Source organism: Eurytemora carolleeae, unplaced genomic scaffold (assembly GCF_000591075.1).
Source record: "Eurytemora carolleeae unplaced genomic scaffold, Eaff_2.0 scaffold532, whole genome shotgun sequence".
Taxonomy (NCBI): Eukaryota; Metazoa; Arthropoda; class Copepoda; order Calanoida; family Temoridae; genus Eurytemora; species Eurytemora carolleeae.
In genome coordinates, this window is record NW_019396726.1 from 183,604 (window position 1) to 205,864 (window position 22,261).

The following is a 22,261-nucleotide window of genomic DNA, read 5'->3' on the forward strand; positions in this document are numbered from 1 at the left end:
TCCATCCGACTACCTGAAATCCCTGAAATATACCTTTAAAATAACATTTTCCAAGGATTTGAGTTAAACAAAGATCTACACCGTGCACAGGAGGAGGAAGGGATACTTTTAATTCGAAGTTTCCCTTTAAATTTAACGTAAACATTTAATATATAGCGAATGTTTATTCAGAAGGAATGGAAATTTAGATAACGTCATGATTGTATATTTTATAGAAATCTTAATAAATTCAATAACTATCTTGGAATATTAAAAAACCAGATTTTTCTCCGAAAACCCTTTGTTCATATTTTCGCAAATTCTGTCAATTCTGTTTTTTAAGGGACTGTGCTCGTTATGTCAAATAGTGCTTTATGCAAATATTACTTTGTCAGAAAACCCATGAATAAAAATAAACAGTTTTTAAAAACAAAACATGGATATCTAATTCAGACTTAATAAAACATCGCTTCTAAGGGTACCGGCGTGAATCGGATACTTGATAAATACTGCTTCTAAGGGTACCGGCGTGAATCAGATACTTGATAAACACTGCTTCTAAGGGTACCGGTGTGAATCGGATACTTGATTAACACTGCTTCTAAGGGTACCGGTGTGAATCGGATACTTGATAAAACACTGTTTCTAAGGGTAAATATCGGATATCCCACTAGCAAAGAGAGATTATTAGATTAGTAGATTAATGAGCTAGAATTTGGTAACTACCACTTATATCTCAAATCATTTGTTACCATTTGCTAGCTAACAATTTGGTAACTAGCACTTATATCTCCAATCATTTGTTACCATTTGCTAGCTAACAATTTGGTAGCAAGTAATTTATTAACCAAAACTTTTGCAACTAATGATTTTGGTAGCTATAATATTTGACGATCATTTTGTAAGAATCAAATTTACGTAAATCTAACTGCAACAAAGTGCATCCTGTCAATCGGCATATTTTCACATTTATTTTGATCTCTCATTTAAGATCCATAAAAACGGACTTATCCTATTTTCTCGGGAGAAAAGCTTTTAATTGTTGAGAACTTTGTTTTGGATTTAAGATATTCTAACATTTACTTTCCAGAAGTCACAAAAAAAAATATTATTATTATTAAAGATTCACAAACATTGAAATACATACATATTACATATATTGATGGTGTAGTTTAAATTTGTTTTGAAATATAGGAATAATATTAGAAATATCCACTGTCATAAATAGTCTCTAATTTCATACATAAACCTGCTATTTCAAAGAAATCTATAGTCAGGCTTTTGATTATTTACCATTTTCAGGAATAAATTCATTGCACTTAAATATGTTGATTCAGGAAAAGTATAAAATTTTAAGAATCAGTTTATAATTGGAACACATTCTAACTTCATACAGACATTTTCGGAATGTCAAAAAGTGGAAATCCATTCTAGTTGTTTCTAGTAGACTTGACATCCACACTAGTCAAAGGGTTAAACCCATGACATCCATATTTTGCACTCATCAAAGGGTCTTATCCCATTCTCGTTGTTTCTGGAAGACTTTTAACATCTTCAATAATCAAAGGGTGAAATTCGATTCAAATTTTCATTTAAATTATTTAAAAGCACATTTGATTTTAATGGATCTTCTACTTTACGTATATACATGTAATGCGAGCTCTGTTAAATTCCTACTGAACTCTAATGTGAATTCTAGTTTTTCAGAAATTTAAAAACCATTTTAGAGACTTAATTACATTTAGGTCTCTGCTGTTGTGGATCTGTCAAAGGTTTAAAGGGTTCCATTGTACATCGGACATTCCTCTCCTTATTTATTTCTAATTAGCTGAAGGGCCCGGCGCTGCCCGTTGAAAAAAAATATTTGAAAAATAAAAAAATTTGAAAATAAATATTTCGAATTTGTTTAGCCTATAACACCCCCCGGCCACCCATGAGTGTGCACAAACAAATTAAGCCCAATCGATCCAGAGCCGGCCTTACTCAACATATATATTTATATATATATATATGTCTTGTTTTATTACATAGATTATTATAAATCAACAAATGTGCTTGAAATTTTATTCAAAAGGTCTAAAAACTACTAATCCTATCCTAAAAATTATTATATTTATTCTATTTCACATTTCTAAAAAGATTATTACCCTCTTTTGTCTGAGCGTCACATTTAAGAATTTCTTTTGTAAGACTTAATTGAAACTTAACTTAATTAAATTCGAATAAAAGATTTTGTTGATTAAACAGATTTAAGAATTAGCCCACCCAACTCTTAACGTTGCTTGATCCGAGCCGGTACACTGTTTATTCATTCAGTCGCACTGTCTAGTCTGGAATGACTATGTACAGAGTCGACCCAGCACGTTTTATGTGACAAATGTTGCATTAGGTTGAAGATTTTAAATCTTATCTAATTGAAGATCAAAAAGTTTTTTATATTTTGCTTGTAACTAAATGAAGTAATTACGCCATTTGCAACAAATTATATTTTTTGATCCCTATATTTTTGCAAAGATCTGGGGAATAGAAAGTCAGAGTTTTTGGCAAAGACTCGATTCCTTTGCATTGCTCTTACAATTGTACTGGGACCGAATTTAATGAAAGGTTTACGTCGCTGAACTACCTCCTGCTGATTTAAAGTTGAACCATCGATTCAAAGTAGAACCATCGATTCAAAGTTGAACTATCGATTCAAAGTTGAACCTTCGATTCAAAGTTGAACCTTCGATTCAAAGTTGAACCATCGATTCAAAGTTGAACCATCGATTCAAAGTTGAATCATCGATTCAAAGTTGAACCATCGATTCAAAGTTAAACCATCGATTCAAAGTTGAATCGGTGATTCATAGTTGAATTGATTCAAAGTAAACCATCGATTCAAAGTTGAGTCATCGCTTCAAAGTTGAACCATCGATTCAAAGTTAAATCGGTGATTCAGATTTGAACCGGCAGTAGGTAGGTTCGTTCCCATGTCACACTATCAGATTAAATATGACCCTCTCCTTCTGTTGACGCATAATAAAACCAAATCCATATGGAAATGAGCTGAAAGACTTCTTTTTACATTTCATTTGAGACCTTTGTATTATATTGTGATATTTAGAATTTTCAAAGAATTTTTAAACAAGAAATAAAATATGCATGCTTTTTATTTGATTTCTCTGATATAAGATTGCAAAATATTTGAAATGTTGACATATATATTGGAAATTATGTTCAACTCCATTAGGGGAAATAGATAAAAAATAAAAACGTTTGATATCTTATAAATTAAAACATGTGAACGAACTTTAAACATATTTATCATCTAACAACTTATTCATAATAAAAAAATATGACTACCCTGGACTAACTGGGACTCCACGTCAAACTAGAGTAAATTCCACTGAAAGATTGAAATCTTCTTTGCTTTTAATGATTTTCTTAGCAGGTTATTTTTAATTAAATTTTTTTAACAAAATGTAAAATGAGCAGTGAATTTTTTTTTCTCTGAATGTTGTATCTTCTTTTATCTGTTCATACATCTGTTTGCTGTTCTTTTCTTTTAGATCTACGCATTCTAGTCTCTTGCAGACAAGGGACAAATGAATTTTGACAAATATTTCAGATTCATACTATTCTTTAATTTGATATCTTGGCGCCAGAAATCTAAAATTAAGTATAATAGAAAGTTACTAGATATTAGATGTATTTGCAGTTTTCAGAATGTCTGACTCAAAAACTGTTGAAGGTCAGGAGTGGATATTTTTGACAAAAGAATTCTTGATTCTTGTAAGTTCATCTCGGACATAGTGCTTTAGAATACGGCCTTGTCTTCAACAATCTTTTCCTTGCAGCTGGCAGAGTATAAACTAGTATCATAGTGGCAGCTGGCAGAGTATAAACTAGTATCATAGTGAATAATGTCTTTCCGATGAGTTCGGATTTTTAATAACAGCTAATAAGGCTTAATATTTAAGAGTATATATCTAAAGCTGCCAGTAGCAAAATCTGGATCCATCTAAGTAAAAAAAAACCTCCGTTCTCCAGGTTAATACAACGTTAAAAGATTAATGCAGACCTTCAATGTTTCTTTTCTTGTGGCTCCGTTCATTTCTTTTCTAATTGTGTGAAGGGGTGTATACCCCCCCATACACCCCTGGCTAAAGTATCTCTAGTTTGCCCTTTTCTCTCTCTCTCACCCTGTATCTCTGAATACTGTAAGAAGTGCCTATCAGGGACAATGTTGGGTATTTTCCCAAAAGCCACTCCCCAAGTGACATTTTCCCAATTGGCAACTTCCCAAATGTGCAATTTTCCAAAGGTTAGGCTAGGCCTTTTGAGCAACTGGCTGCAATGGGTGCCGAGTGTTGGGACTTTGATGTGCTAATGGGTTGAGCGCTGCGGCTAGGACAGACTTTGGAATAAGACGCCTGGAGAATTGCAGATTTGGGAAGTTGCTACATGGGAAAATATCCTTGGGAAGTTGCTGCTTGGGAAAAAAACCTTTGGGAAAGTACCTCACATTGTGGTCGGAAACCTCCTAAAATACATAGATTTCACTGATCCAGAGGGAGGAGCCCCCATAGCTCACATTGAAACTCTGAATGGTTTTAAGTTCTTCCTACTTTAAAAACTAAAGTTATTTTGCGTCGCTATTTGATCAATTAGTAAAAACAGCGAACCTTACCGTTAATTCTTAAAAACTTTGTGAGCTTTGATTTTGTATAGTATTGTGATAGGTCGTACTTATTGCAGAGATCGGCATTTATATCCACATACATTTGATTTACTATGAAATTTTAAATTTGATTTTTAACAAGCATTTTTCAAATTACAGGTTTACGAGTAAAACAGCTTTAAGCTTTGTTACCATGTTTATATGTGTCTATATTGTTTAAAAGCTACCTAGAAAGAAAAAATTGAAATCAGACGTCGTCTTTATTGTCGTAATATATACGACGACTGCTGTAGTATAAATGTAATACAATACTAAACATTAAAGTTGCAAATATTTGTATTAAAATAATTCCTTATTTTGTATATTTGCATAGAAACTACAATTAATGAACAAGATGAAAGCAGAAAAATTTTAGTATTTATCAAATATACAGCTAAATTTGCAGTATTGAAATACAAATTTGCATGCATTTAGAAAATTTTTGTCTCAAAAAAACTCCCTAGAATTTCTTATTTTAAATCTCAAATTTAATTATTTTCAATATTAAACTTTTGTTAAAAACTCCTGACGGCCTAGGGGTCTGAGAATCCCAAAGTATTTTTCTTCTTACAAGTGGAATACTGGAATACTGTTCTACTATATATATAAAAAATTGTCTACAATTTTGTACTTTGAATGAACAAACTTTTTTTAAATTGTTAAAAAATATTTTTGATTGTGATTCATTTATGCCTTTTTGCTTTTTTTGTAGCTATTTGATTTTTTCTCATTTTTTTGTTTAAAGATTTTTTCACAAAATTCAGCTGTTCATTTGTTTTTGATCTTTTATTTCTAATCAATTATTCTTTTCTTCCTTTATCTTAACATAAATAATTTGGCGCTACTTTGGCAAGGTTTCAATTTTCTTCATTGTTTGAAAACACATGCCCAGAAAAATTTAAAAAATAAGATTAAATATTTAATTCTTTAAAAGAAAATATCATTTTTAAATTTTTAAAAGATTTCTTTCGAGATCAATTCTTTAGAAATTTTCGAGAAATTCTATATATTGGTCGCTCTAGAATTTACGGAAAATTGGTACAAAAACTATTAAGAGTTGTATTTGATTTCTCTGATATNAGCTTTCTTTAGTATTCCTTGAGTAAAGTATACTTTAGTATTCCTTGTGTAAAGTATTCTTTAGTATTCCTTGTTTAAAGTATATTTAGTATTCCTTGTGTAAAGTATACTTTAGTATTCCCTGTGTAAAGTATACTTTAGTATTCCTTTTGTAAAGTATTCTTTAGTATTCCTTGTTTAAAGTATATTTAGTATTCCTTGTGTAAAGTATATTTTAGTATTCATTGTATAAAGTATACTTTAGTATTCCTTGTGTAAAGAATGCTTTAGTATTCCTTGTGTAAAGTATGCTTTAGTATTCCTTGTGTAAAGTGTACTTTAGTGTTTCTTGTGTAAAGCATGCTTTAGTATTCCTTGTGTAAAGTATACTTTAGTATTCCTTGAGTAAAGTATACTTTAGTATTCCTTGTGTAAAGTATTCTTTAGTATTCCTTGTTTAAAGTATATTTAGTATTCCTTGTGTAAAGTATATTTTAGTATTCCTTGTATAAAGTAAACTTTAGTATTCCTTGTGTCAAGTGTACTTCAGTGTTTCTTGTGTAAAGAATGCCTTAGTATTCCTTGTGTAAAGTATACTTTAGTATTCCCTGTGTAAAGTATATTTAGTATTCCTTGTTTAAAGTAAACTCTAGTATTCTTTTTAGCAAACTAAATGAAAATATAAACGAAAGTAATGTTGTTTAAAGAAAATAAATGTGGTTCTTTTGAACCATTGAATTGAATTTAAGTATAGAAATAAAGTAAAAGTCTTGGAAGAGCGGTGGTAATTTAATCAGAGAGAGGTTTCATTGAAAACTCTCAATCAATTAATCAACTTCTGCTGAAATTACAATAAAACAAATTTTTTTCTTTTCAAAAACAGGGCGAAAATAAAGTGCATTTTAAAATGAGCCAGCCGTTTTTTGTTCTTAACTGGTAAAATTTATAAAAATACCAACAGTAAAAAACGCTTTCTAGAGTAACAAAAAAGTGCTTTTAAATGTTGTTCATCTCAAAAATATGTTTATGTAGTTGTGCAGACCAGATTCATTTAATATTCAACATTTAATACAATTAGGGTTCAAGCTTCAAAGCTAAATATAGACGGATAGTTCCGTTCTGGGTTACAAACATCAGACATATCTAATTTTCACAAGACACTATAGTTTCATTATTCAGTTATCATGCCACAAAATTTAGATCAACTGTTTTGATATTTTTTTTTAACCAGAAATTCATTTTGTATTTGAAAATTTTGTAGGTTTTTAAGGAGAATATTTTTTGTCTAAAATGGTGTTGATTTAAAAACAGTCTTAAGTTGTTTCATCAATTCTTCAAAATGATAATTAGCAATATCGATTTGACCGTCACCACCGTCTGACTTTCTTTCATGTTTAGTGAATAACTGTCTCAACTCTCAAGATAAAAAAAAATGTATAACCACCAGACTTTTAGGGCAGTAGATGTCTAACATTTTACTCGGTGAACTTGTTGAAACATGGGAATTTAAAATCTTAGCTAGGTTTAAAAATTTCAGCTTCATCTATGTTCATATATTTTAAAATAGAGTTTTGATAATGTTGAAAAGTTCACCTTAGAATGCTTAGTATAATTTTAAGCGACGTATTAATGTTCAAGATAAACAGGATTTACTGCAGTAAGGTATTATTATATATTATATATTATTATATTTTTTGAATTGTAGAAAAAAAACATGACTCCTTTTTTAAAAGGGGCAAAAAGAGATTGTTTAGAAATATATTAACAATAACAGATAGGACATATGATGTCGTCTTATCAAGATTTAGGGGTTTTCCTGAGACAGAAGTCCAAAGGAGTTCCGCGCAGTCAGCATTGAATTAATAGACAGATAGAGAGCATGCGCGTAACTCTTCTGGGCCTCTGCCTTAGGGTTATTGTGAACAAAAACTTCTAAATCTTGAAAAGACGACATCTATTTTTTTATCATTGTTAATAATCTATGGGAAAATAAATTTTAGTGACACACATGATATATATAAAACATATCACATGACACACATCCACATGATATACATCACATGACACATCTCACTCCTGACCTAATGGATTGCATGTTATGTTGAACAGTAATAAAACAGTGAAACCAGGCTTTTTATGCTTATCAGTTTTTAAATCTTCTTTAAGACAGATTAATTTACTTTTATCAGATTAAAAATAAAATTTGTATTATTGTAGAGGTGAGTGAGACATTTTACTGTATCCAAATTTTACAGATGCAAAATATTTAGAAAATATATTTTTTACAAAATTATAAAATGTGCCTATCAAATGGGGTTTAATGATAAAACTTGTGATAATAAAAAATTTAAACAATTTTAAAGTACAGTATCCATTGAACTCGCTTAATATCCGGAGTTCAAATTAATTCACAAAATTGAAAAATATTGAAAATTAGACAAGTAATGACCAAAAATCGTTTTTTCACTTAATAAATTTGATTTTAAGTACTCACACAAGTGTGTGTTTCTTTACCTAACTCGGTCAAATTTCAATATTTTTTATCTCTATAAATCGATTTGAGTTCAGAAATTTCTTTTTCAAAATTATAATTTTCTCTTACACTATTAGGAACATTTTTTCATTTTTTTATCTTTAATTGTGATAAATGCATTTGATTATCTTTTTGCTTCTGCAAAATTGTTTCATTAAAATTTGACACCCTTATTGTATAAAGTGCATTTAAAGTGACTGTTGAGACGAAATTTCAAGCAAGTTGTTTAAAGCTTTGTTTAATGGACTTTATGCTCATGTTTCTCTTTAGAAAAACTAATATTTGTAAATTGTGGTTTCTCTTCAAAACATACTTTCGCAATTCTCTGCTAAGCCAAGCGAAAGAAAATGATCAGAGTTAGACACTTTTCAAGTTAGAAATACGGAGATATCTTCCACATTATTAATAAGATATCGGTATTAACGGTACCATTGTAAATTGGACATGCGCTTTTTTTAAATGGAGGGTCACATAAAAATAAAACTAGCTTGTAAAACTTGTAGTTAAAGCATTGACGAGTTGAAAAATATGAAACCTGAGGCCTAATTTAAAAAATTTGAGCCGCAGTTTAAATTTAAGCCGCGACTCAAATTTTGTTGGTTCCACTTAAAGGAATTGAGTTTTTGCCACAAACTCTGATTTTCATTGATAATTGTAAGAAACGATTGCAAGGATTGAGGTGGCAGGAGATGAGGGGAGAAGAGGAGGTAGTAGTACCATGAAACTTGGATTGAGAGTTAATTAAAGGAAGGTTGAATTCCATTCTATTCTATGATGGATATGATACATTGTTACGGCTTAATTAGATCAAAATCAATCAATCAAGACAATGCAAACCTTGGTCGATTTTGTAATATGTTTTGATTACTAGACCTTGCATGATCTATTGCAGGAAGGCTTTCCAGGGCGCTTTGCATCCCTTTCTCTAGGTTACAATTTTGGCCGTAAAATGTTTTTTTTTAACACCCAAGAAATTTTTATTTTGTCCCTGATCGGTATTCATACCAACTGCTTAAATCCTCAGCCAAACTACATGAATGGCTTATTTTACCTTTACCGGATTAATTCTCTATTTAGACCCACTTCAAGTTATTGGATTTTAACATTTGTTAACTCTTTCGAAAGTTTTAGAAAAGAAAGCAGATTGCACCATTTTTGCAAAAAGATTTGCACGGATTTTTCACAGACCCTGTCAGACATTTTCAGTTTTCCTTTAATGCACATTTAGGTTTTAAATATGTTGCAGTTTTTTTTGCATATTTTTTTTAAGAGCACAAGGGCTTTCCAGGAATGTATAAAATTTTAAAGATTTGTTTCACAACCTGAAACCCCTGGTGGTGGAAAATCGGTGCACCGTCATACAGTTGTTTATGTAAACAAGTATCTACATTTAATATAAAATAAAGAAAAATTGTACCGACCAAATTCTTTTTAAATCTTTGTCTATCCTATATCACATCTTTTCTATATTTCACAACGGTCCGGCTCATAGGATTAGAAAACCAGCATAATTTCTAATAATAGATATAAATCTAAAATCATCATATTTGTATTTTACCGCATTCCGGCAAGCTTCTCATATATTTAAATATTTTCATATTTTGCATATTTTAAATACAACATATTAATTACTAGCAAATAAGGAGTGTTTATTCTACGTAATTTTCATGTTATCTATATTTGATATTTAAAGTGTTAAAAATATCCCTAATCCTGGATAAAGAAGTTTAAACAGTTGAAAATACTACATAAATTTTACATAAATCCATGAAAACTGCTTTGTTATCAGCTGCTAATCGTTTGCTAACGATATCCACTTTTAACGAGGTTAAAGGGAGTGAACGGCTAGACATGGTACTTGACCTCAAAGTGCAGTATAAAAGAAAAAAAGTTTTAGGATTTATTTTATTCCAACAAGACGTTTTGACGGTGCATAAAGTAAGGGCTCAAAATCTACCTTGTTGTCCATTTTGAAGGATACATTTCAAGAAAGGTTTTTTTTTCTTCATTTGTTCATTAGCGACGACGAAAAATGTAATGAAACTTTGCCGTAAACAAAATGTTTTTTTGGGGGGTTTAATTTTCAGAAATACTTATTTAATTCTTACACACTATGAACAAATATATTTATTATAATTAGAACCATCTTGCGCATATTTTTTAAAGCAAGCGTTTGTTTTGTTTAATTTTCTATTAATTTGTTTGTTTAAAACTAGAGCAGCTTCAGGACACAAAGTAGCCCCATCACTTGGGACACAACTTTTAAGTAAATTTTTCATACATTTCATAGATAAGATTTATATATATATGTATATATTTATAATTGAACACTAGAGCCAGAGAACCAAATACATGAATTATTTGTTATCTAGGTTGGCTCTCTTTTATTCAGGTTTTTAGTGTTCTTGTGCAAGATGAAAAGATTTTGTTCTTTTTAAAGCTTGGTCTGGAACTGTAGGTTTGTTTTCAACTGTGTCCCCCCCCCCACAATTAAAGAGGAACATGCACCATCCATTAAGGCACTAAAAAACGTTTATCTAATAATGCATGCAGGTATTAAATAAACTTTGAAAATCGTTCATTTTCTTGAAAAATCATTAAAAATATAATTGGAGTATATTAAACGCTCAAAACAAATTTAACTTTTAGTTTGTTCTATTTCAAGAGTTTTTGGTCGTCATTAAATTTTCATTTTTTTCATTTTGGATAAACTATAATCCAGGAAAATCAGATACAATTCTTTAATTTCCAAATCTTAAAGAATGAATTAAATTAAATTAGATGTTTGTTAAACTTTAATTGCTCGCAGAAAGTTATATTCTTTAGCCCTCAAAATCTTTTAACACAGCAAATTAGTTCTCTAGGTTAAAAGATGAAAAGAATAATTTAATAATCTATCCTAGATTCTCAAGGGAGTGTCTGTTTCATTTTAAGTGACCAATTGACCATCCATGTAAAGAAAGCAATTTCAGATTCACAACGGCTCCATTGAAACCTTTTTCTGATTAATTATGTGGCAGATATTGTTGCTTTTCTAGGTTTAAAAGTGTTTAATTCTGATTACTCAATACTCCCAAAAGTTTTGTAGAGAAACCACCATTGAAAATCCAGACCATTAATAGCTAATTCATACTTGATTTTTAAATCTAGTTTTGAGCTTTAAGATATAATTGCTCAACAAGGATTCTAACCTTTCACCTTATATGATGTATCTATAGCGTTTATAAGATATGCTGTACAGTGTACAAATTTAGTTTTAAATTTATTCAACATATTTTGATTTATAATAAATGTAAATCCTTCTTTTTCCACTAAGGGTATCATTAGACAAACATTCTGAGCTGCGCCACTGCGCCCGCCCATTTCCGCGAAATGCAATGATTAAGATAATACCCGATTCGTGTTTGATTTATAAAATACATTGAACATTGAACTAAGAAAATAATGAGACCTCTTAGCTATAGATGTGTAGGGAATACATATTTGTATATTCCCAATCAAGATTATAGATCGTTCTTGTTTGCATTTATTTATCATGAATGTTCCAAAAAAGTCGTGTAACAATAGCCATTATTCCATTTTTATTTTTAATCTGTATGGTATTTTGAAATAAAAATTGTATCCTCATGAATTTATTAAACTTATGCATGTAACTTATGCTGATCCTCAATGTTTGTAAACTCCTGTTCATTTCAAGTCCCCGGCCGACTTTTAACCAGCTACAACAATATTAGACTATGGAGGCGAACCGGGACAATACGGCAAATGGATGATCCTCTTCCAGTGAAATTTATGTGTCCTAGAAGGATTTAACCAGAGATACAGAGATCGATTAACACCTATAATATGCGATATTTTCCACAGCATGTTCTATAGTGTACAAGTACTGTACACGACCAATCAGGAGACATCTGTATTCAAAGATATTTAAGGAATAAGGATCCTTTGAATAGGAAATGCAAAATCTTTAAAAATAGACAATATTCATATTCATTTCTTCAAAAGTTGTAAAACTTAACCACTGAATGGAACAAGTGGCCGGGAGATGTCAGTCAAAAAACATTACCGTAGCATGGCGTGCCGGGACACTACAGGCCTGCTCAGCCTATCCAGGTAGAGTGTATGAGCAGTCTGTGTAGTCTGTGGATTTAACTAATTAGAGATTGGAACGGATTGAGAGAAAAAAATTAACTCATTTGTTCTGAAAACCCGCCCTTGCAACTGCCCCCTCCTCTGCCCAAAATATCTCTATAAACTTTGTTTGTCTATTTGTTTTTATGTCCAAATACAATGAACCCTGAACCGATTTGCCTCAGCTTGTGGCCAGGGAACTCGTGTTTTCAGCTTGCAGTTCAAATTCACAAAGTTGAGTTATTTCATTTTTTACAGTGCAAACCTTCGTTTTCAGGAAAACTGGGTTCCCATATACATAAAGGGCTACCCACTAATGATGAGACTTTAAAAACGACTTGAAATCCTTAAAATATGACATTTCAAGGTTGATGTATGTCTTCTGCCCTGAATATTGTCTTTAAATGACTTATTTAATGATTTTTCAAAGAGAGAAAAGAGTTTACGGTTCCAGGGAATCTAATTGTAAGGAAACAGACAGTACATATTTCGTATAGTCGTCTCTGAAGTCTCATCCTTTGCGGGTAACCCTGTATATGTTTTGTAGTTTTATTCATATATTTTTGTGTTTACGAGATATTGCGCTTAATTTTAAATAAGAAGGTGGTAATGTGAGTATATAAATAATCCAATTTGCAGAGATTAATACTATGGAGCAGTTCGGACACGTAGTGACGTACATTGATGTTTTCTCATCATGTCAGTCTCATTTTTAGGTTACAATCTGAACACTTTCTTCTAGGATATTTTTACAAGCCTTATTTTTCCATTTTTTTGCAAAACGTCTTATTTTTATTTGTTCTTCATGTATCTTTCTACTTTCCTCTTTCCAGAACATTCGACCACCCCCTTGTCTATTTTCGCTTGTAACCCTTAAATGTTTTTAAAATTTTGTTTAGCTTATTGTGTTATCAAAAATTAAAAGGAACATCTCTGACCTCATATTTTGCGGGAACAAATATGATTTAAAATATTAAAATTAAATAATAAAATTAATAATCAATATTTTTGTTCGAATCTAAAAATCAGTCACTATCGAAAAAATAATGACAAACATTACATGGCCCAAAAAACCATAAGTTATATTTTTCTCCTGTACTGGAGCTGCCATGAAACCGAACTTTCAAATAAGTATTTCTGATTTAAAAAGACAGTTTAACTTCCTTGTGGATTGATTAATAGACGATAAATGTTAAGTACGCTGTTTAAAACATTCTCATAACATCAAGTAAAAGTTTAGTTCTATGGTATAGTACGGTCTTTTGACAGTACTTTGTGAGCTGTATCAGTTTTGGCCGGTAGAAATACAATAAAATGGGTCGGAAATACAATACAATGGGTCAGAAATACAAAACAATGGGTCGGAAATACAATACAATGGGTCAGACAAATCCCTGAGATCGTTTAATTGTATATCAGAATATGTTCAAAAAGAAAAACTGAAGAATCGAAGATTTATTTTTCCTTTTAACCGATGTGTTTAATAATGTCTGATTCCTTCTTTCCTTTAAGTTAACTTAAATATAATTTAAATAAATCGAAATTATTGCGTTTTTATCAGGCCCAGGAGGATGAATAATATATCCAAGTATATTTATTCATTAAAGTGAAAGTTAACAAAATTTGACCCAACACCTAGCTAAATATCAAAATGATAATTAAGTGATTGGTAACTTTTCGACAACGCCATATAAAGATTATAATTGTTTTGAGTTAAATGTTTTTAAATATATTTAAATATATATTTAAAATTGAAGCACAGTCCCTTGAAGGATCCCACTATCTGGTTTAAGATATATGTTCAACTAAGCTCTGAGACAGATACAGTACATTTCTTCTAATACAGTCTCACAAAGTAGGAATATATGGAGTTGGAATAAAGGAGTAGGAATAAATGGAGTGCTAATAAAGGAGTAGGAATTCATGGATTTAAAATCAAGAGGAGTAGGAATACATGGAGTGGGAATCAGAACGATTAGGAAAATTTGGAGGATAAATAAACTTGTTCCAAATTAACCTCCTTTCTGTGTAAAGTACTAAACATGTACGCGGCAGGTGTCCAAATCTTTCAAATAAAGACGACGCAAAGAAATTTATTTTTAATTATAGGACCTATTTGATAACGTGTATTATATCGGATGATAAGCACATAGATGCAGAGAGCTATGACAATTATGCATCAATTTTCCAAACCGGGTCAACTTTGAAGTGTCTTCCCTCGCCTTTGGGTTTTCATTGAACATTTAAAAAAAAAAACAATTTATCACGAGTTCCTTTATCTTTGCCCTCTCACTCATTTTTCTTTGTCATGCATGTTCTTAATTTGCAATAATGCCAGCTTGTACTTGTCTCATCATGCCTCCCATCCCATGTCCGTCGACATAAGTCGTTTTTTGTCTTTTTAATAAAAAATAATACTTTTTTTGGCAGTTTGTTTGATCTATATTGTATACTACAGTTGAAAATAACGATATCCCAGAGACACCTAAGTTACAATAGGTTTTCTCCAATTATTATTTTATAATGTGTATCTTTATTTTTAATAGATATAATTGATAATATTATTTATAAGTCCGTACTGCGTCACCAGAACTCCCACCAAAGGTAGTGCAGTATTGTGGTCACGTGTCTCTGTCTGTATCACGTGACCAGTATACTGCACTCTCATTAGTGGGAGTTCTTGTGACGTAATACGGACTTATAAATAATATTATCAACTATATCTATTCAAATGAAAATAAAAATTATAAAATAATAATTGGAGAAAACCTAAGTTACAATAAGGTTTCTCTGGGATATCTTCGTTTTCAGATTGGTTGCGTATTTGCAGAATATTATCTGTTTAAACCTACTATTTCTTTGCAAAATTGTATGTATACGAATTTTCGTATAAATTTGGCACAGTTTTATGTCAATTTCTCGAGACAGGAACATCAGATATAACTTTCATAACTTTTAAGTTTAGAAATAAGTACATGGTTTAAGTTTAGTATAAATTTAGTTTAACTGCAAACTGTAAACTTTTTCTATCTTTTTCAATATCATTCAATTGTAGGTAACACTGTAACTAAATTTAACTTAAACTCAAACAAAAATTAAACTTAAAAATGCCTAAATATATCATATTCTAGACTTAAGCTGAGCGTAGGAAAGGATTTATACAGTCGACTCTCTTCCAAATTACACAACTGCAGACATCACGCAATAAAAGCACTCAGGAATATGGAAGAAGAAAATAGGTATTAGTAATTTTGTGTTGCTCAGTTCTCACACACGCAAATACAGTAATATTTAAAAAGATTCATCACAAATATTACTTTAGGTTAGCAATTAGGCAAATTAGCGTGAGTGAAAATAAAATCCTAAAAGGACTTTTTAAACAAATGCAGTTCGTTTCATCATCGTTATTTATAAAAATTATAGTATTTTTAAAAACGTGTTTGTATGTGATTATTGGGTTTTCGAAACGATAGCATCATTAACAAGAAATACGGTTCGTTCCTGTAAAAAATAACGTTTTCCGTTAACGAAGCCCAGTCTTATAGATTTCCAGCGGAAGGGAGAAATTGTTTTGCACAAATTTCACGTTTTTTCATTCCACCACAAGTGCAACATTTTCACGCATCCTTGCGTAAATTATAGTTCTAATTATGAAAGTTATACTTACAGCAACACAGAATAAAATAATCTTTCTTCAATACATTCTTAATAAAGACCATCTCAGACTCTTTTTTCTTCTGTAGTTTAAGAAATAAAAACTTATATATTTGAAAGGCCTTGAAAAAAAGATATAATAACATGTGTCATATTTGTTCAAAGTGAAAATAATTATTTTTGAAAATTTTTTCTATAAAGATATTTAAAACTCAACGATATTTTCCAACGCAATTATTGAATGATCTTTAAATAAATCAAAATGTTGTTAAAAGAACTTTAAGTGTATGTAAATTCAAGTGATCCTCCTTCCTAGGCCATTCATGCAAAGGTGACAATGCCCAATTCACAACGATACCCTGAAAAGATTTCTCTGAATTAGATATCAATGTTTATAATTTTGAAATCTGATAAATTACAATTGTGGGTTTTTTGTAGAATGTAAAATGTTTTACAAATTTATAATTTTTTTATCTGTTTGTTTGTTTGTGTGGTTGTATCTTCTTGAATAAATGAATGTAAGTGTATTGAAGGGTTAAATTTCAATAAATCAGGGAATTATTGATACCAGAAATCTTAAATATATAGACCAGAAACCTGAAATATTTAGACCAGAAACTTTTAATAATTAGACCAGAAACCTTAAATATTTAGACCAGAAACCTTAAATATTTAGACCAGAAACCTTAATATTTAGACCAGAAACCTTTAATAATTAGACCAGAAATCTCCAAATTTTCAGACCAGAAGCCTTAAATATTTAGACCAGAAGCCTTAGATATTTAGACTAGAAACCATAAATATTCAAACCGGAAACCTCCAAATATTTAGACCAGAAACCTTAAATATTTAAACCACAACACACACCTTAAATATTCAAACCAGAAACCTCCAAGTTTTTAGGCAAGAAACCTCCAAATATTTATACCCGAAACTTCTAAACATTTATAACAGAAATATTTAGACCAAAAACCTCCAAATCTTTAAACCATAACCCTCCATAACACATGTCACAAGTAGAGAATTGTTCATTTGGTGTACCGTCCCGTTTTGCAATAGTCTGTGTACTGTACAACTTACTGTAGATTGTTAAAATTCAGCCCGGTACTTGAAATGAACCGGCGTTTTCAGTGATATTATTATTTTTTAATATTTAAATTTGTCCCAATCAAAATGTAAACAGACAATTATCTACTTAAGGGTATTTATTGTATAGATTCCTTCTAAAAATTGCAGTACACTATTTATGTAAACAAAGTTTTGATTTTTTCCTTACTTAATGTTTCTTGGATAAATCTCTCTTCATTGTCTAGACATGTACCAAAATATGACCTAGAATCTAGTTTAGAAAATGCTAAATTTCTTTTTTCGTATTTGTTGCAAAGTTGGTATAAGATATAAAACCCCTTAATTTTGACAAAATTAATGTTGTTTTTCTAGAAGTTTGTCATGATATTTGGTTTTTATGTTGGATTGTTTGTACCCCATAAACATAGAAACAACTGAACCGAGCAGGCACAATTTTTTTTTGCAAACATGACATCACAAAAGGGGCTGATCGAATTAAAAATAAATTGCCTAAAAATAATCTCGTTTTTTTCGTTTTCTCAATCCGCCTACGCTAAAAAGCAACACAAAAATAAAGCACCGGCCTAATAAAGCCTAGTTTTATTATAAATTCTAGGATATATTGATTGAAACAATATAATTCCTCTAACACTTGTTTTTGTTCCAAATACTAAAATTTGCAATTTATAAAATGTGTTTCTTACTTGTCTGGGTCCTTTCAGTAATATTCTATTTTTCTCCAGAATAATGAAAATATCAAATGTTTGTTTTTCCGGGCTTAGAGGTTAAGTTAGGAGGAGTAAGGCATACAATTTGTTTATGCAATTTCCGACATTTTAAGGCGTAAGAAATGCATAGTAGAGGGGGTGGGAGTACCGTGTCCGATTCACAACAGTGCCTTATATTTCTTATAATTGTTTTAATTAAAAAATATTCATATTCACTTTCCAGACGTAGCAGTAAATAAGTATTTTCTTTCAATTTTTTTTACTTAAAGGGACTGTAAAGGAAAAATGAAAGGGGGTAGAATGAAACCTGAGAATCCCAGGCGTTGAACAATACCTTTAAGACATCTATCTGATGTTCCTGTCTCGAGAAGTTGATATAAAACTGGGTTAAATTTATACGAAAATTCATATAAAATTTTGTATAAAAATTGTAGTATCAAACAGTTCATATTCAACAAATACGTAACCAATCTGAAAACGAAGCTACACAAACAGTCCCTTTTAGCACTAAAATACTGCGTGATAAAAATGTCCAAACTCTGATAAAAAAACTGTGGCCATGAGAAATATTCGAAAAGAGAAATATTGGAATATCTTAATCAAAACGTTTTAACAGACAGTTATTTAAGATGCAGGCGCAATGGCGCAGTACAGATAAATGGTGTGATTTGGAGATTTATGTGATACATATAATAATGGTTATAACGAACCCCCACTGGGTCATACTAACTCACATATTCTCAAATCCCATCAGGTAGGTGGGACTACGGGCCGATTAAAGCTAATTTCTAGGACTGTAGACGTCATGTTAACTGGCTCTCCAGTTATATAACGTCATGTTCAAAGCTTTAAACCAATGGTGTTTTATGATTTCTTTATTAATGTGACAGACCTATTGCTTGGATTTTACGCACAATATTCAAATAAAAAGCGTGTTTTTTTCTATTTTTTAGCTCTCTAAAAACAGTAGGTGTGATTAAAACGTAGACTTCAATATAGCGTAAGATTGACTTAAATTCGATGTTAAAGGAACCCCTAATGCCAAGATGTTAATGCTTGATATACAACGGCATCCTTACAATCTTAAACATCGTCTTTCTGATTCGAAAAGTAGTTCGATAATTTCTCCATTGTGTTCTATAGCAAGAATTGCGCAAGTCCCATTTCGCAGAGAAACCCCAAATTAAAATAAATTCAGGAACTGTTGTAAATCGGGCATTGCCATCTTTGCATGGGGAGTCACTTGCAATTAAGCTTGCCGTCCCTTAAGGTATATGTTTGTTTGTCAAAGTGTGTGTCTGTTTGAGAATGTTTATTATGATGCGGAATGCAGTAATAAACTAGATGTTCTCGCCTCTTCTAATCGTTTAATTTGTCTTTAATTTCTTATTTACAATCCCCCCTAGGCAAGAATCAGGCAGGTCATTCCAATCAGGATTAAAGGGACCGTTCACATAATTTTACGTGATCCCCATGTCCGATTAACACCGACATCCTTAATGTACATTTGTCAGGGTGATGTAGATAATATTATTTTTTAAGCTGAAAATTGAGATCCGGGTGGAATAATGAATGCTATAGCACTCACGAAATTACCCGGCACTTAATAATCTTCATGAAAATTCGTACGTAATCCATTAGTACAGCAAGGTGTAAAAAGTACTTTTTTTAATGGAGGGTTTCTTAAAATTACATGTACAGTCCTTTTAATCTCAGTTTGATGCCATTGCTCAGCTGTTCCTTTAATCTACGATTAATCTTATTCTTCCAGCTTTTACAGATTAGAAGAAATATATTTGTGTGACGCTAAAAGTTTGGTTTGAACCAAATAAAATATCACATAATTTGTACATTGTACATGATCCACGCCACTCTAATAGTTGCATGATACGAGCCGGTACAATAAGTACTATACATCCATTCAGTTGTACTATCCAGTCTGGACTACCCAGTGTAGCATTGCTTTTTATTCGATGATTTATGTACGCAAAAAAAACTTTTAAAAGGCTAATCCCCCCCCCCCCCAAACGGGCCATATATTTTGACTAAGATGGTTAAATGTTCTTTCAGAGAAGAAAAATGAGCGTCTACTCTATTTTATTCTCAGTTTAAATCTGCAGGCCATAGATTGATAACAATACAGATAGAACACTAGATCTCATCTTTTTAAGATTTAGGGGGTTTTTTCAAAATTTTAGGAACGTTAGCAAAGAGTCTCTTGAAAGAAAGGATTGTCTCCAAGAGAAATAGTTTTTGGTGTATTGTTTATTGATTTGCAAGTTGTGAGCCATGATGAGCCAGGAGCTGCCGACCACAGCAGTGTTCAGTGGGATGTTTTTTTTATCCAACCCAGTCCAACACAGGACTTAGTTCTAGTTACTATATACTTTTAGTATTAGTTTTTTAATTTTAATATAATAACCCTGAGAAAGAAGCCCAAATGAGTTACGCGCATGCTCGCTCTCTCTGTCTTGTAATTCAACGCAGCATTGGGCGTAACTCGTTTTGGCTTCTGCCTTAGGGTTATAGTGAAAGAAAAACCATTAATCTTAAAAATATGACATCTGTATTGTTATTCATCTATGCTGTAAACTCTGAACACTGGTAGACGTGACAAATAGTTCACTGTAAGCTAATTTTACACGTAATTATACAATTTTCTAACAGAGTTCTGAATAGTGCAGACCTTAGAACCATGCAATCAGAGTTTAAAATAGTACAGACCTTAAGGAACCATGTGATCAGAGTTCAGAATAGTTCAGACCTTAGAACCACGCAATCAGGGTTTAAAATAGTACAGACCTTAAAGAACCATGTCATCAGAGTTAAAATAATTCAGACCTTAGAACCATGTAATCAGAGTTCAGAATAGCTCAGACCTCAGAAATATGTAATCAAAGTTTAAAATGTAACACCTCAGAACCATGTAATCAGAGTTCAGAAAATTTCAGACTATAGAACCATGTAATCAGAGTTTAGAATAGCACATACCTTAGGACCATGTAATCAGAGTTTAGAATTGTTAAGACCTTAGTACCATGTAATCAGAGTTCAGAATAGTTCGAACCTTAGAACCATGTAATCAGAGTTTAGAATAGCACATACCTTAGAACCATGTAATCAGAGTTTAGAATTGTTCAGACCTTAGAACCATGTAATCAGAGTTCAGAATAGTTCAGACCTTAGAACCATGTAATCAGAGTTTAGAATAGCACATGCCTTAGAACCATGTAATCAGAGTTCAGAATAGTTCAGACCTTAGAACCACGCAATCAGAGTTTAAAATAGTACAGACCTTAAAGAACCATGTAATTAGAGTTCAGAATAATTCAGACCTTAGAACCCTGTAATAAGAGTTCAGAATAGTACAGACCATAGAACCACGTAATCAGCGCTCAGAATAGTTCAGACCTTAGAACATTGCAATAAGAGTTCAGAATAGTACAAACCGTAGAACCTTGAAATCAGATTTCAGAATAGTTCAGACTTTAGAATCATGTAATTAGAGTTCAGAATAGTTCAGACCTTAGAACATTGCAATAAGAGTTCAGAATAGTACAAACCGTAGAACCTTGAAATCAGATTTCAGAATAGTTCAGACCTTAGAACCATGCAACCAGAGTTTAGAAAAGTACATACCTTAGAACCATGTAATCAGAGTTCAGAATAGTTCTGAATCTAGAATCATGTAAACTGAGTTCAGAAAAGAACCATATAAAAAGAGTTCAGAATAGTTCAGACCTTAGAACCTTGTATTCAGAGTTCAGAATAGTACAGACCTTAAACCATGCAATCAGAGTTTAGAAAAGTACATACCTTAGAACCATGTTATCAGAGTTCAGAATAGTTCAGACCTTAGAACCATGTAATCAGAGTTTAAAATAGTACAGACCTTAGAACCATCTAATCAGAGTTCAGAATAGTTCAGACCTTAGAACCATCTAATCAGAGTTCAGAATAGTACAGACCTTAGAACCATGCAATCAGAGTTTAGAATAGTACAGACCTTAGAACCATGTAATCAGAGTTCAGAATAGTTCAGACCTTAGAACTATCTAATCAGAGTTCAGAATAGTACAGACCTTAGAACCATGCAATCAGAGCTCAGAATAGTACAGACCTTAGAACCATGCAATCAGAGTTCAGAATAGTACAAACCTAAGAACCATGCAATCAGAGTTCAGAATAGTACAGATCTTAGAACGATGTCATCAGAGTTCAGAAAAGTTAAGACCTTAGAACCATGCAATCAGAGTTTAGAAAGGTACAGACCTTAGAACCATGTAATCAGAGTTCAGAATAGTATAGACCTTAGAAAAATGCAATCATGTATCAAATACAGAGGCCCTAAGTAAATTACGTTGTACATTGTCCATATAGCAAGATGTACCCATTATAGTAAATACATAA